We start from the raw sequence: 13329 nt of genomic DNA on the forward strand, positions 1-13329 counted from the left end.
TTCAATGGAACTCAGTTCAAAAGGGTCCTGGGACAAATCATTACCTTTCTGTTATTCTTTTTGTTCAGTGAACTATTTGTTGAACTGTTTTCTAAAAGAATAAAATGATTTCTTGGGTAATTGAATGAAAATATTGGGTTGCAACTTAATGTTTTCATTGATTCACTGAAATCTTCATAAATAGTCATATATAGGATAATAGGTAGCTCCTCCTCTTTCTACTTGGTTTTGCTTTCTTCTCCTAGGTCCCTATTTTGAGAGCTTCTCATTCCATGTATTTTTGAGGTTTTCAGTATTTGTTATGGCATGTTATAAATTTGTCATTTATATACCCATACATAAATACACACTGATGGATCAGCACTGTGGATTTTCTATACAACTTCATAATAGGCATTCATCCACATTGTTTTTATTGTGTGGATAGTAAAGACAAACTCTCAATCCTGGGGAAATTGAATTCCAGTCAGAATTAGAAGAGTTTTAAAAGTGGACATAAAGTATCACTGTGGTTACAAAAAGGCGTACCAAGTATGTGTTTGTATGGGTGCATGTATTAAGCATTGTCAACTGAATGAATAGATCAGACTTCATGTTTTAGAAGTGGGTAAAATGAGATAAGATACTAGGCTTACAATTTTTGTAATACTGGGAAGTTCCAAATTAGACAACTCTTTTTACCAAAGCAGGTTGGCACATTCTTTGTAACTTACGCTTGAGAGTCACCAAAAGCATTGAGAGAAGATAATGTAACCTGTAATGGTTACCTAGAATCTGTCAGAAGCTGAACTTGTAAGTGGTCTCCTGACTTTGAGGCCGAATCTCATGCTACTTTATTACTTGCCAGCATTTAAGGTACAGGGCTAGAACTTGAATTTTTTAAAATTAATGTTTATACACACACACACACCCCCCACACACACTCACCCCATATATAGTGTGTATATATATATATATATATATATGCATATACGCACATATGATTTAAAAGGGGGATTTAAGAGATTATTTAGTACAAAATTTCTGTTTTAAGAATGAGGCAAATGAGATTCTTAGAGATGAAGTGACTTGCCTAGAGTAACACTGGAAGTAATCAGAAGAGCCAGGATTTGAATCTAGGTCCATCAACTTCAGATTCAATTCTCAGTCCATGTCATCTTAGGAAAAAGGGGTATCTTTCACATATCTGAATTCCAGGAATAGCTGTACCTATCATAACACATATATTTTGCCCTTTTTTGTTGTTGGCACAGAGGATTACTCTAAAGTTTCAGAGTTTGAGTAAAGAAATTAATCCATAAACATTTATTAAATATCTACTATCTATCTGGAAATGTGCTAGGTGAGACAATTCTTGTCCTCAAAAATCTTGGGTAAAGGAAGTCAAGTGATGGAGCAATGCACAATGAAGAAAGAAGAGCCCAAAGAACAGGGAGAGACACACACACATATCTCAAGTAGACTCCTCTCTCCATCAATTTTAGTATATTTCTTACATATTGTATGGGCTTATCATTGTTACCTGGATAAGAGGATAAATGACACTGTCTGACTGGTTTCCATAACTAAGGTTGACCTTAAGATAATTGGCTAGCTGGAATTCAGAAAAATAGATTCTAATTTCAGGAGATTTTATAGGTCTATAAAGAAGAGAATGAGAATGATTTTAGTCCTTATCAACTTTTATTTATTTATTTTTCTGTTCAGAAGATAAACTAACCCATGTCAGAGAGGACCTGGATCTTGGGGGAGGGAAACCTGTGCACAACCTCCAACTAAAAGGAGTTAGTAACTGCTACTTTGGAACAAAAACACATGGGATCTATATTCATAACTTTTTGAATACAGGTCAGAGATCAAAGACCTGAGAATGGATTTGTTAATCCCCCCAAGCTGTACCATTGAGTTCCATAAAAGCAAATGACAGTAAGACCCATGTGTTTGCTCAGGTGTCTTGAGAGAACAGTTCAATGATGCTGTTGATAGAGATGGAAAGAAGTTTCCTTAGGTGTTTTGTTCTGTAGTCTAGCCTTCTCTCCAGAGAAGAGAGATTTCCTAGGCAGCAGCATCCTAAAGCTTACTCATGGATGATTAAGCTTAAAAGTTTCTAAATTACAGACTGCAGGCATATGGAGAGAAAGAAAGCTCTTCATCAGCATAATTTTTATAGAAAGAAGAGTTATCCTTGAAGGTGGGGGCTGTTTCATTTGTGACTTTGGATTCCCCCTAATTAGCAAAGCACCTGACACACAGTAGGTGCTTAATAAATGACTGTTGAATCTAAAAAAAAAAAGAAAAAAGAAAAAAGAGTTCTCCTACATTGTTCCCCAAGACTATTCTTCCTGGAAATCATCATATAGTTCCTGAGCAGTTTCCTTTTTGGATAGAAAAGTTGGAAAAACTTAGATGTAAATTACAATATATCTGTGCTATCTATATTCAAAGATATTGCTAGAGTAAACTCCAGGTGTAGATAATGAGCCAGAGAGAAAAATGACAAATAGATCAATACTCTGAGCACAGACATTACATATGTGATCCTAAGAGAGGATTGGATAGCTATAACAGGGAAAATAAAGAAAATAATAAATGGCCACAAAATTTAGGTGGTTTTGCTTACTGGTTTTAAGGAAATGAAATTGATCGGGACCTGGATTGTCTGAGTTTTACTTGGGAAGCATTAGTTTCATCCAGTGAAAAGTTTCTCCACCAAACAAATAAAAAGGTGCTTTAAAAAAAAGTTCAACACAAAGCTTATCTCTGCAATTTTGACAGAATGGTTTATTAAAAAGCAAAATCACATCAGGTATGTGGTAAACCCAGGTCCCAAGACTTTCAGCTCTGGGATATGTAGCCTTACAGAGCTCTAGATGAATATCAGAGTTCCCTTAGCTTCCCCTGAACTTTCTAAGTTGTTTTCTAGAGAAATGAATAGCATATTTATCAGTGGTGAGGTGGGAAGAATGGGAGACACCAGGATGAGAACATCTAATGCCTCTTATCCCATAAACAAAGATATATTTAAACTTTTTTTTAAACCACAAACCAGGTACTGTTCTGAGATCTTAAGCTTTGCCTCATCATTTTGCTAAATGAAGCCTACAGCATGATGAATTTGAAGAAGGGATGGACTTCAGAGACGACTGAGTCCAATCTACCATTTTATATATGAGTAAACTGAGGCCCAAAGAAATTTAGTGACTTGCCCATGGCCATATGGATAGTAAGTGATAGAGACAGAATTTGAACCCAGAGGTTCTGCCTTGAAAACCATCACTCTTCTCTGCGGCATGCTACCTGATTAGGCATGCTAGGCATTTGGAGTCTCTGTGTCTTTCAGATTTCTTGGTACATGGCTTGAAGCTTGCTAACCTGTTTCTTGGACCAAAAACCAAGTCACATCTCAAACCTACTAAGTGATTGCCACATCCATACTAAGTGTTTATGTGTTTTCTTCTCTCTACTAGACTTTCTTCCCTTGAAGGCCAGAAATTACTTCTTACTCATCTACTGTAGGGTCAAGTTAGATTCATAGATGATTCATAGTGAATATTTATTGAGTTTACATCTTTAATTCATTAAGTGCCTAACATTTTCAGTTTACTGTGTAGCATGGGAAGATTGTTTTAGTTATTTCAGTCTTGTCTGATTCTTCATGACCTCATGGGTTTTCTTGGCAAAGACACTGGAGGTTTGGCATTTCCTCTTGCAGCTCATTTTATAGATGAGGAAACTGAGGCAAACAAGGTTAAGTACCTTGCCCAGGGTCACCTGGTTAGTAAGTGTCTTAGGCCAGATTTGACAGAGTAGTTATTATTTAGTGGGAGAGGTAGTTTCTTTTACACATAATACCTCACACTCTTGCTCTAGAGATCAAGAAAAAAATTTAACTTTAAAATAAATAGTCACTCACAAAAATGAGTCTTCTTGACTTCAGGCCTGACACTCTATACACTGCACCACCTAGCTGCCTCAACAGGGGAAGATATAAATTTCAATTAAACATAATTCTACCCACTCAGAGTTCACAGCACAATTAGGGAAAAAACCAGACAATGGTTAAACCTATTAACACATGATCAGTGTATTGGAGAGGTGCAAAGAAAAGTGTTAAAAAAATGTGTAAAGATTATTAGTAGAGAGCATTACCAATGGTGAGGACCAGCAGAGACTTTCTGGAAGACACAGTGTTTAACTTAGGTTTTAAAAGATAAATAGGAATAAATCAAGTGAAAGAGGGAAAAATAAAATGCATGCTATAGGCAACAGTATCAGAGAATGAGGAAAAGCATAGGACATGTTCAGAGGCTAGAGAATAGTCCAGTTGGGCTACAGAATTCAATCGATAGGGAAAAGTAATTATGATAGAGCTGGAAAATTAAGGTTGTGCCAGGTAACAGAGGGTCTTGACTTCTAGGTAATCATTCTTTCCTGACCCTTTTATTTACTATATTCCCTTTGACTTAGGTATATTCTGCCAAGAACCACATTTTGTTGCAGCATGTCATTCTACCAAGTTTCAGTGATACTATTATGAAATCAATTCTACTTTGATTTAGGATCTCTAGTTCACTTTACTTATCCATATTTTTTACATTTGTATATTGAAATTGGAAATCATGGTTATTATTAAAGCCATTCTTTTTGAATATTGTAGCCTGTGAATTAGATGGATATGGATTAGATTTGAAAGTATAGCAGAACTCCATCTCCTTCCCTTTTTCATTTTAAAATCCTCCTTATCAGATTCATGAAGCTGCAGGCAAATATTTTTATCTTGTTAGGTATACTTCCTCTATGGATAAAAGCCCATCAGTCTTAGATTTTATGTTAAGTTCTGCAAATCAAAATATCATTTTCAGATGTCATGTTCATAGCCAAATGTTAGCTCTCTGAAATCTTTGTTCTTTTTGGAATTCCTCATCATCAATCAGAAGTAGAGAAGAAAACACTCCCTGTGCTCTGAATGGCCTCCATTTTTTTCACATGAAACTTTGCTATCCTGAGCAAAAAATGTAAGTTTCTTGTAGCAATATAATTTGTATATTAATCTCTAGAAATGGGGAGTGGCCATTATGTTTGCTAAGTTTTTGAAGCTTTTCTATCAAATCCTGGATACATGCCCTGTGCAGATAGCAAACTCATTGGTGATCATGTCAGTTCAACTAATAACCACCTAAGACCTTTTACTTGCTTCCTTTTTCATGGATCACTACTGAATCTTACCTAATGTATCTAGATCTATCCTTAACAAATTAAAACAAACAAATCAATAAATAAAAATAAAACCTGAGGTAGTCCAGCACCAATCTCTGTAGGGAAAGCCTCATAGCTATTTTTTAGCTCCAAATATGCTTTATCTCTTTAAGCCTCAGTTTCCTCATCTGTAAAATGGCAATAATAATGCTCTTATTAGGAGCAGTGAGGTGACTCAGTAGATAGAGTGCTGGATTTGGGATCTAGAAGAACTGAGTTCAAATTCTGTTAAGAAATGTACTAGCTGTGTGACCCTGGGGTAAATCATTTAACCTCTTTATCTGTTTCCTATATCTGCATCTGTAAAGTGGGGATGATAATAGCACCTATCACTCAGAGTTATTGTGAAGATCAAATAAGATAACATCTATAATACAGGTCTTAAACTGCTTTTCAGACTTTAATGTGTTATATAAATGCTAGCTATTATTTATGTATCTTCTTTTCCTTAATAATAATACTAATAATAAACCAACCCTACACCTTCCCCCATTGTTGTTGATGGAACTCTAGTCCTGGGGTTCTTATCCTCCCCCACCACTCCTGCCCAGTTTAGTAAACATTTGTTTAAAGTCATAAAAAAAATAATCCACAAGTACAAGTTCAAGTTCCCATCAGGGTTAATTAGAGAAAGCAGGGAGGAGCAAGAGATGTTGTTTTAAAAATAATTCATGACCATGAAATAAAAATATTTGAAATGTAAATCTCCCATTTCATTGCAAAGACTCGCATCTTCCAATATTTTCACTTACTGATATCTAATCAAAGCATCTAAGCATCCTTCTTAATTGCAAGAGTAAACAAAACTAATATACAACTTTGATCCTTGATCTTTCCTGCTATAAGAACAAAGGATCATATGGCATGTCATGGAATGTGAGGGGGGGATGCTTTATGAACTTTAAAATAACTATGTAAGCATGAACTACTGTTGTGTCAAACATACCTCCTCATTTCATCTGTATTATTTGTGGTGTGTTCATATTTTGCCCTAACTTCTCCTGAAATTTTTGCTCCATTTAAATCTGAATTTTTTTTTTATATTGTTTCCCCTGTTATGGCTTTCTCATACCTGTACTGATGACTTCAACTTTAACTTGGATGAGAAAAAAGAAGTATACAATCTCTTTGATGTATAGATACTAAATTATTAGATTCCATAAAAACTATTCAGCCTGTTATCTACCTCTAACTATATAACATTCTAAACTTCTTCATAACCCAAGTATTTAGAGCTATTAATTTAACAACTTTTTTAGTTCACTGACTGTGGTAGTATTTTCCTTTTGTTTTATTTTTTACTTCACAAAACTGTACCCAAAGGAACAAAAGGGCTTTGATCTCTTCAGGGAAAGAATGTTTTTTTGTTTGTTTGTTTGTTTTTTCCCAGAACAAAATTATGGTCACAAAATTATTGTAGGGGCAGGGAGTAGTTATTATATTCTTGTTGTTATTATCATTATTATCATTATCAACATCCCAAGACCTCTTATTTTTCCCTTGTGTGGGAAGCAAGTTAATACTAAACATCATTTTTAGATCATTGTAAAATAAATGTCCTAGGTGTCTTGTCACTTAAAATAACAATTTATAATATTACTGGCACCAGTTGTACATATTTTTCTTTTATGTCCTAGTCCAATCAGTTATTCACTGCCATTTGGAAAATGAAGGATATAAACTGATAGATGAATTGTTTCAGTGAATAAATTTGTGAAGTACCCTCTGTTTTACCAATTCTGAGTTTTTCACATTTTGTTGACTTCTTGACATTCTACTTTCTTGGATTTTAGGAAAATTCTATGTAGTTTGCATTAAAATGTGCCAATGCCTATACATTAACAAAACCATTTAAAAAATTGTACAAAAACCGATTTTGTTAGACCATTTTTTTAGAATCCAAATACTTCCAATATACATTGCAAATGTAATCTTGTAGCATCAAACACATTAATTGCTTCACCTTTAGAAATCTGATGCCTCATTTGGAACTATGGCCAAAGTGCTATAAAACTCTGATTCAGCAATACCACTGTTAAGTCTGTATCCGAAAGAGATTTTTAAAAAGTGAAAAAAGACCTATTTGTGCAAAGATGTTCATAGCAGTTATTTTTGTGGTGATTAAGAATTGGAAATTGAGGGGATAGGCATCAGTTGAGGGATGGCTGAACAAATCGTGGCATATGGTTGTGATAGAATATTATTGTGGTATAAGAAATGGCAAGCAGGAAGATATCAGGAACAAAAAAACCTGAAAAGATTTACAAGAACTAATGCAAAGTGAAATGAACAAAACCAGAAGAATGTTGTACACAGTGACAGCAATATTGTACAATGAAGAAATGTGAATGACTTAGATATTCTCACCAATACAATGATCCAAGACAATCCCATGATGAAATATGCTATCCACCACAGAGAAAGAGTTGATATTGTCTGAATTCAGATTGAAACATGTTATTTTCCTTCCTTCCTTCCTTCCTTCCTTCCTTCCTTCCTTCCTTCCTTCTTTCCTTCCTTCCTTCCTTCCTTTATTCATTCTTTCCTTCTTTTTCCTCTCTCTCTCTCTCCCCTCTCAAGTCTTTTTGTGCAAAATGACTAATATGGAAATGTTTCAAATGATTACACATGTATAACCCATATTGGATTGTTTATCATCTGTGAGGGGAGGGAGGGAAGGAGGGAGAGATAGAATTTGGAATACCCAAATGTTAAAAAACATGTAGTTAGATAGATAGATAGAGAAAGGGAAAAATAAAATATTATTAAAAATAAAATCAGGTGCCTCAACAGTTGTTCAAGGGACAGCCTTTTAGAGAGGTGTGTGAACTCTTTTTGGATATCTATAAATACCTTATTTATAATTTTGACTTCTTCATTCACAAAGTTTATCTTCTTAGGATTTTTGATGACTGATTTTGCTTTGTTTTTGTCCCTCAAATTCTTGCTGGCAACAGGAAATACATTCTTGATCTCTTCCTTTGTTCTTCACCATTGCCTGATGCTTGTTCACTGATCATCCAAAAACAAGATAATCTAAACGCTCCACTTTCTATGTACTCTGTACTCCAATGGTTATTTCAATCAGTTCCACAAAGTGACAATGCTGGCAAGTTATATCCCAAGGGCCCAGACGCTGGTGATCAGCAATCACACATGTGACTTTGCTAGCCCAAGTTGATGCACAGGGGAGGCCTTGCCTTTTGGGAGAGCGGAAGCCCCACCCCCAGAGGGTTCATGTTGTTTTAACTATTGAAAGCCTGCTATATCTAGGAAGCCCCAGAAACCCAGAAATACTTCAACCCAGTCATCCTGCTGCCACATCTTTTGTACATCTTTTTTGTCTTCTCTTGCTATGAGAATATAAGGAAATCAATGCTGCCATTCCTTCTATGCCTACTTTGTCCATCCTGTTAATTTTTCAGATAAAAAAAATCATTCCTAATTACCACTCTCCTACATTGTTGTCTACTCCTATTAGCATGCAAGGTGCTGCAGGGCAGGAAATATGTCTCTTTGTACTTATATTCCTAGCACTTAGCAAAGTTCTTGGCACATTGTAGGATTTTTATAAATGATTTTTTCTTCATTCTTTTCTTAATTTACTGTTGTGGTGATCAAATGCAATACCATAGTTGAAGCATTTTGTAATCATAAGATATTATAGAAGTTTATTCTACCCACAGGCTTTCTCTATCTATCTATCTAATTATCTTTCTATCTATTACGCGTACTTGTCCCTTTTAAAAATATATACAAATGTATATTTCAGATCCTCTGAAATTTGGTTTAGTCACAAGAGGAGTTTGGGTGATATGTTACCTTTGTTTCATTCATCTGGAATGATAGCTTCTCATTTCTTTTCCAAGAAGCACAAAAATATGAATATATTTTGCCTTGAGAAGAAATGACAATGAGGAAAAGATTCATGATTTGTTTTAGAACCCACAAACAGAGTCTCATGGCTGTTTAACTTGCAAATCACATCATTGCTAGTTATTGTACAGTGCCTAAAGCCAATGAAAGGTAAAAATATTCTCTAAAATTTAAAAAAAAACCTTTTTGTTTCTCTCCAGTCCATTTAAATTGTCTTTCAAAAAGTGTGATGTGGTAACTCTTGCATGAATACATACATATTTTATATTTAATTTCACATGTACAAGTGCATTTGGTCAACATATCTTGGCTTCTGCTTTGGCACAATATAAATTCTCCTTGAACAAGAAAGGCAAGTTGTACTATGAATGCACAATACCTAAGACAGTGCCTGGCATGTAGGAAATACCAAAGAAACAGTTACTGAATGGAGTTGAACTTGGATAAAAAAGGCTATTTTTTAAATTTTACTTGGACTCTGACTTAGGGGTTGCTCTCATATTATAATTGAATATTCTTGGTTTTCAAAATGAAATAAAAATCACTGGAGAACATATCTTCTATATTTGCCTTCCCTCCTTCCCTCCTTCCTTCCCTCCTTCCTTCCTTCCTTCCTTCCTTCCTTCCTTCCTTCCTTCCTTCCTTCCTTCCCTCCTTCCCTCCTTCCCTCCTTCCTTCCCTCCTTCCTTCCTTCCCTCCCTCCTTCCTTCCCTCCTTCCTTCCTTCCCTCTTTCCTTCCTTCCCTCCTTCCTTCCTTCCCTCCTTCCCTCCTTCCCTCCTTTCTTCCTTCCCTCCTTCCCTCCTTCCCTCCTTCCTTCCTTCCTTCTTTCCTTCCCTCCTTCCTTCCTTCCTTCCTTCCCTCCCTCCCTCCTTCTTTCTTTTCTTCTTTCCTTTTTTTCTTCCTTCCTTCCTTTCTCTTTCTTCTTTTTTAACATCTTTCTGTCTATCATATATCTCTATTTCCATCTGAATGTTTAGAAGAAAATTATATTGGCACCAAGCCATGTTTAATTTAAATTAAATTAGCATTGAAAGCTTAGTTGGTCTATACCTGAGCATATTTCATATTGCTCTTGGCTATTGAATAGAAGTATACCACAGAATCCAGAGAACTTTGTGGTTCAGAATAAGCAAACTCTGCAAGTGATACCAATCAATTATATATGTTTTCACAAATCTAAAATCTTCTTGGGATACGTCCCAAATATATTTTTCCAGTTTTTTTTAAAGTGATAATCTTTCCAATTCCATTTTCTATCCTGTCCCTACTTTGCACTCTTCAAAACCTGCAAAAAAAAGCCAAAAAAAAAAAACCAAACAAACAGAGGTTTCAAACTAAAGGAAGTAGTAGGAAAATGAGAAATTATTTTCTAAGGTTTTTTCCTGCCTATAGACTGAGTTGTTCTGTTTTTCTTTTAAGTTAAAACCAAGAGTATATAATATTGATCAATTTTTAAAATTCAAAAGTCCCTCCCAAGAGTAAAATGTCTAGGGCAGGGATGTAAAGAAAAGATCTGAATTGTTTTCTTAGACAATAAATTCTTTTGGGTAAGATGTGACATATGAAATTATAACTGTAAATGCCCCATATCAGTCAACTAATTGAATCTCCTGATCTTATAGAAGATAAAACTTGGGCCCAGATAAAGGAAATGACTTATCTGGAGTCCTACATAGCAGATCCAGGTTTGAAACTCAAGTCACATGACCCCAGATCCAGTTTTTTTCCCATATTCTCTCAACTGGGACAAAGAGAAGAGGAAATGGTACTCAGGTTCAGTAAGACTTGATTTGGTTCAAAAACCAAGGACTAGGACATTTGAAAGACCTTCTGTTTAGTATTATTGCTTAACTTTTCATTGTATTATTAATGTCTTTTTTTATTCCCTTTTTCACTCCCTATCCTTCATTTCCCAAGGTAACATGATTTAAAATATTTCTTTCTTCACAGAATCATAGCAATGGATAGGACTTCAGACATCATTCAATCTGTACCTAGTAAGTGAATAGCAACCCCAACTTCAAGCTTCCTGACAAGTGTTAATTTAGCTTCTGTTTGATCTCCAAAAATGACAAAAGCCTCTCCTTTCTGAAGTAGGCCTTTGCACTTTGATAGCTCTAATTGTTATCAAATGCTTACTTAAAATCATTCCCATCATTCCCATCATTCATCATTATAACCTATACCCATTGTTTCTATTTTGTCTTCTGAATTCAAGAACAGGTCTAATCTGTCCTCCAAGTGACGGCTTTTTAAATATTTTAAGATAACTTATATATATTCTCCTTCAGTTGTCTTTTCTCTAGGCTAAGTACCCTTAGTTCTCCAGACCGATAGAATATTGTCTCCACCTCTAACCATTCTGATGACATTCTTTTGACAGATATTTTAAAAACACGGTCATCTCCCTTGCAGAGACATGTGCGTGGGAACAATAAATTCCGCCCCTTCCAATCCTGGCTCCTCATCCATATACAGACTTCATTTCAATTAATATAAAGCTATTACATACCTGTAAACACCAAAATGGCATTTGGAGAAGCCTAATTGCTCTCATTGGGGATTGGCAGGCACTGTTAAGTGCTGACTCATTTCTTGAAGCTTTTCACAACATAATAAACCCATGCAGGGAAACACACAGAGATACAAAAGACAAATTGGTGAATATATCTAAAAGGTCATTTTTAATTTTATAAGTTGGTAGAATTCTTGGTTCTAGTCTAAATATATATGGTTTGGATTTGTTAATATCAAATTTGAAATGCATAAACCAGAAATTCTTTGTAGTTACATATCCTTTTAAGGGATTTTCATATTTAACATGATTAAATTTTTCCCAGATATGGTTTGAATCCCTTTGGTTCATTAAGTGAATTGCTGGCTCCTAGCTAGCTCTGCAATCTTAAATAACATGCAGAGGTAAATAACATGAACAATGAGTTCCCAAACCCCTAAACAAATGCAATTTGAAATTGCAATACAAAGTGGTATTTATTAAATGAGAACATTGTAGAAAATATACAAAAAACCCTGAGTCATCTGGCCATCCCCAGAATAAACTCCCAAGCTGTTTTTTTGTGAACCATAACAGTTGTGATTCCCTTGATAAACGTCAACACAACCTCCTTAACCAAGAATCTGATCAACAGGAAAGTGTACTCTTTGTAACCTCCTAGTGTTGAAATTGCTTTCATTTTTATTCTGCTCACACAAAAAAATCCTCCTCCCTACCTTTTATGATTGTGGTTCTTCCTCCTAACCCCACTGACCATGGTCAAGTCAGTATTAAAAGTATTTAAGAAATAATAGGCAGGGATTAATTTACCTACAATACTCTCCTTTTCCAAAAGGGTCACTTGCACAAAATTCTCTAGAGGCTAATATTACATTTGTCACCAACTTGCACAAAATTATTTAAAGGCTTATATTACATTTGTCACCATTCAATCCCTTGAAAATGTAGCTGTCTCTCTATCACAAACTAATTCAACTTTAGTAGTCTATGATTTTCAAATTGAAACCCTAGGTTGGAGAAAGGTGAAGAGGGATGGGAAAAATTAGAGCTCCCCAGAGGTCCTAAAGGTCCACTAAATTTTAAGAGACATGACTTTTTTGGACAGAATAAAGAGTTGCTTGCCCTAAAGTGGATTTCATGTTTTTTTTTTAATTTTGTAAGAGAATAAACAATCTAAAAGTTGTATACTTTGAAGAAATTAACTTTTCACAATCTCATTCATATCAAAACACCTATTTAGAATATTTCAATATCATCATTAGTCAAATTAGCTAGAAAAGCTGTATCAGTGATTTTCTTATAAACTTAGAGGAAATTCTGGTCTTTAGCACCTCCTAGGGGACTGATTTTCATTACATGATGTTTTTCTAGGCAAAAATATTGTCAACAAGATATTTAAGAGAAGAAACAGATGTGTATGGTACCCAAAGAAAGAATAAAATATGCATATCACCAAGAAAAATATTGACTTTTCCTTTCCACAGAAAAAAAAAGTCTCAATGCAAGAAAAAAAATTGAATGTATTATGTTTACTAAAAACTATTTTGACAAATAAAGTTCCTGCATTATTTAGGGCCTCTACTTCTTCACACCATGTTTTCTCCCATGTTGTTATGTTTTGCTCTTTCCATAATTTCCAGGTATCCTTTGTGAAATTGAGCTCTGCTTTAAATGTTAGATA

This window comes from Vombatus ursinus, unplaced genomic scaffold, assembly GCF_900497805.2.
Source record: "Vombatus ursinus unplaced genomic scaffold, bare-nosed wombat genome assembly UNPS02009573.1, whole genome shotgun sequence".
Classification (NCBI taxonomy): Eukaryota; Metazoa; Chordata; class Mammalia; order Diprotodontia; family Vombatidae; genus Vombatus; species Vombatus ursinus.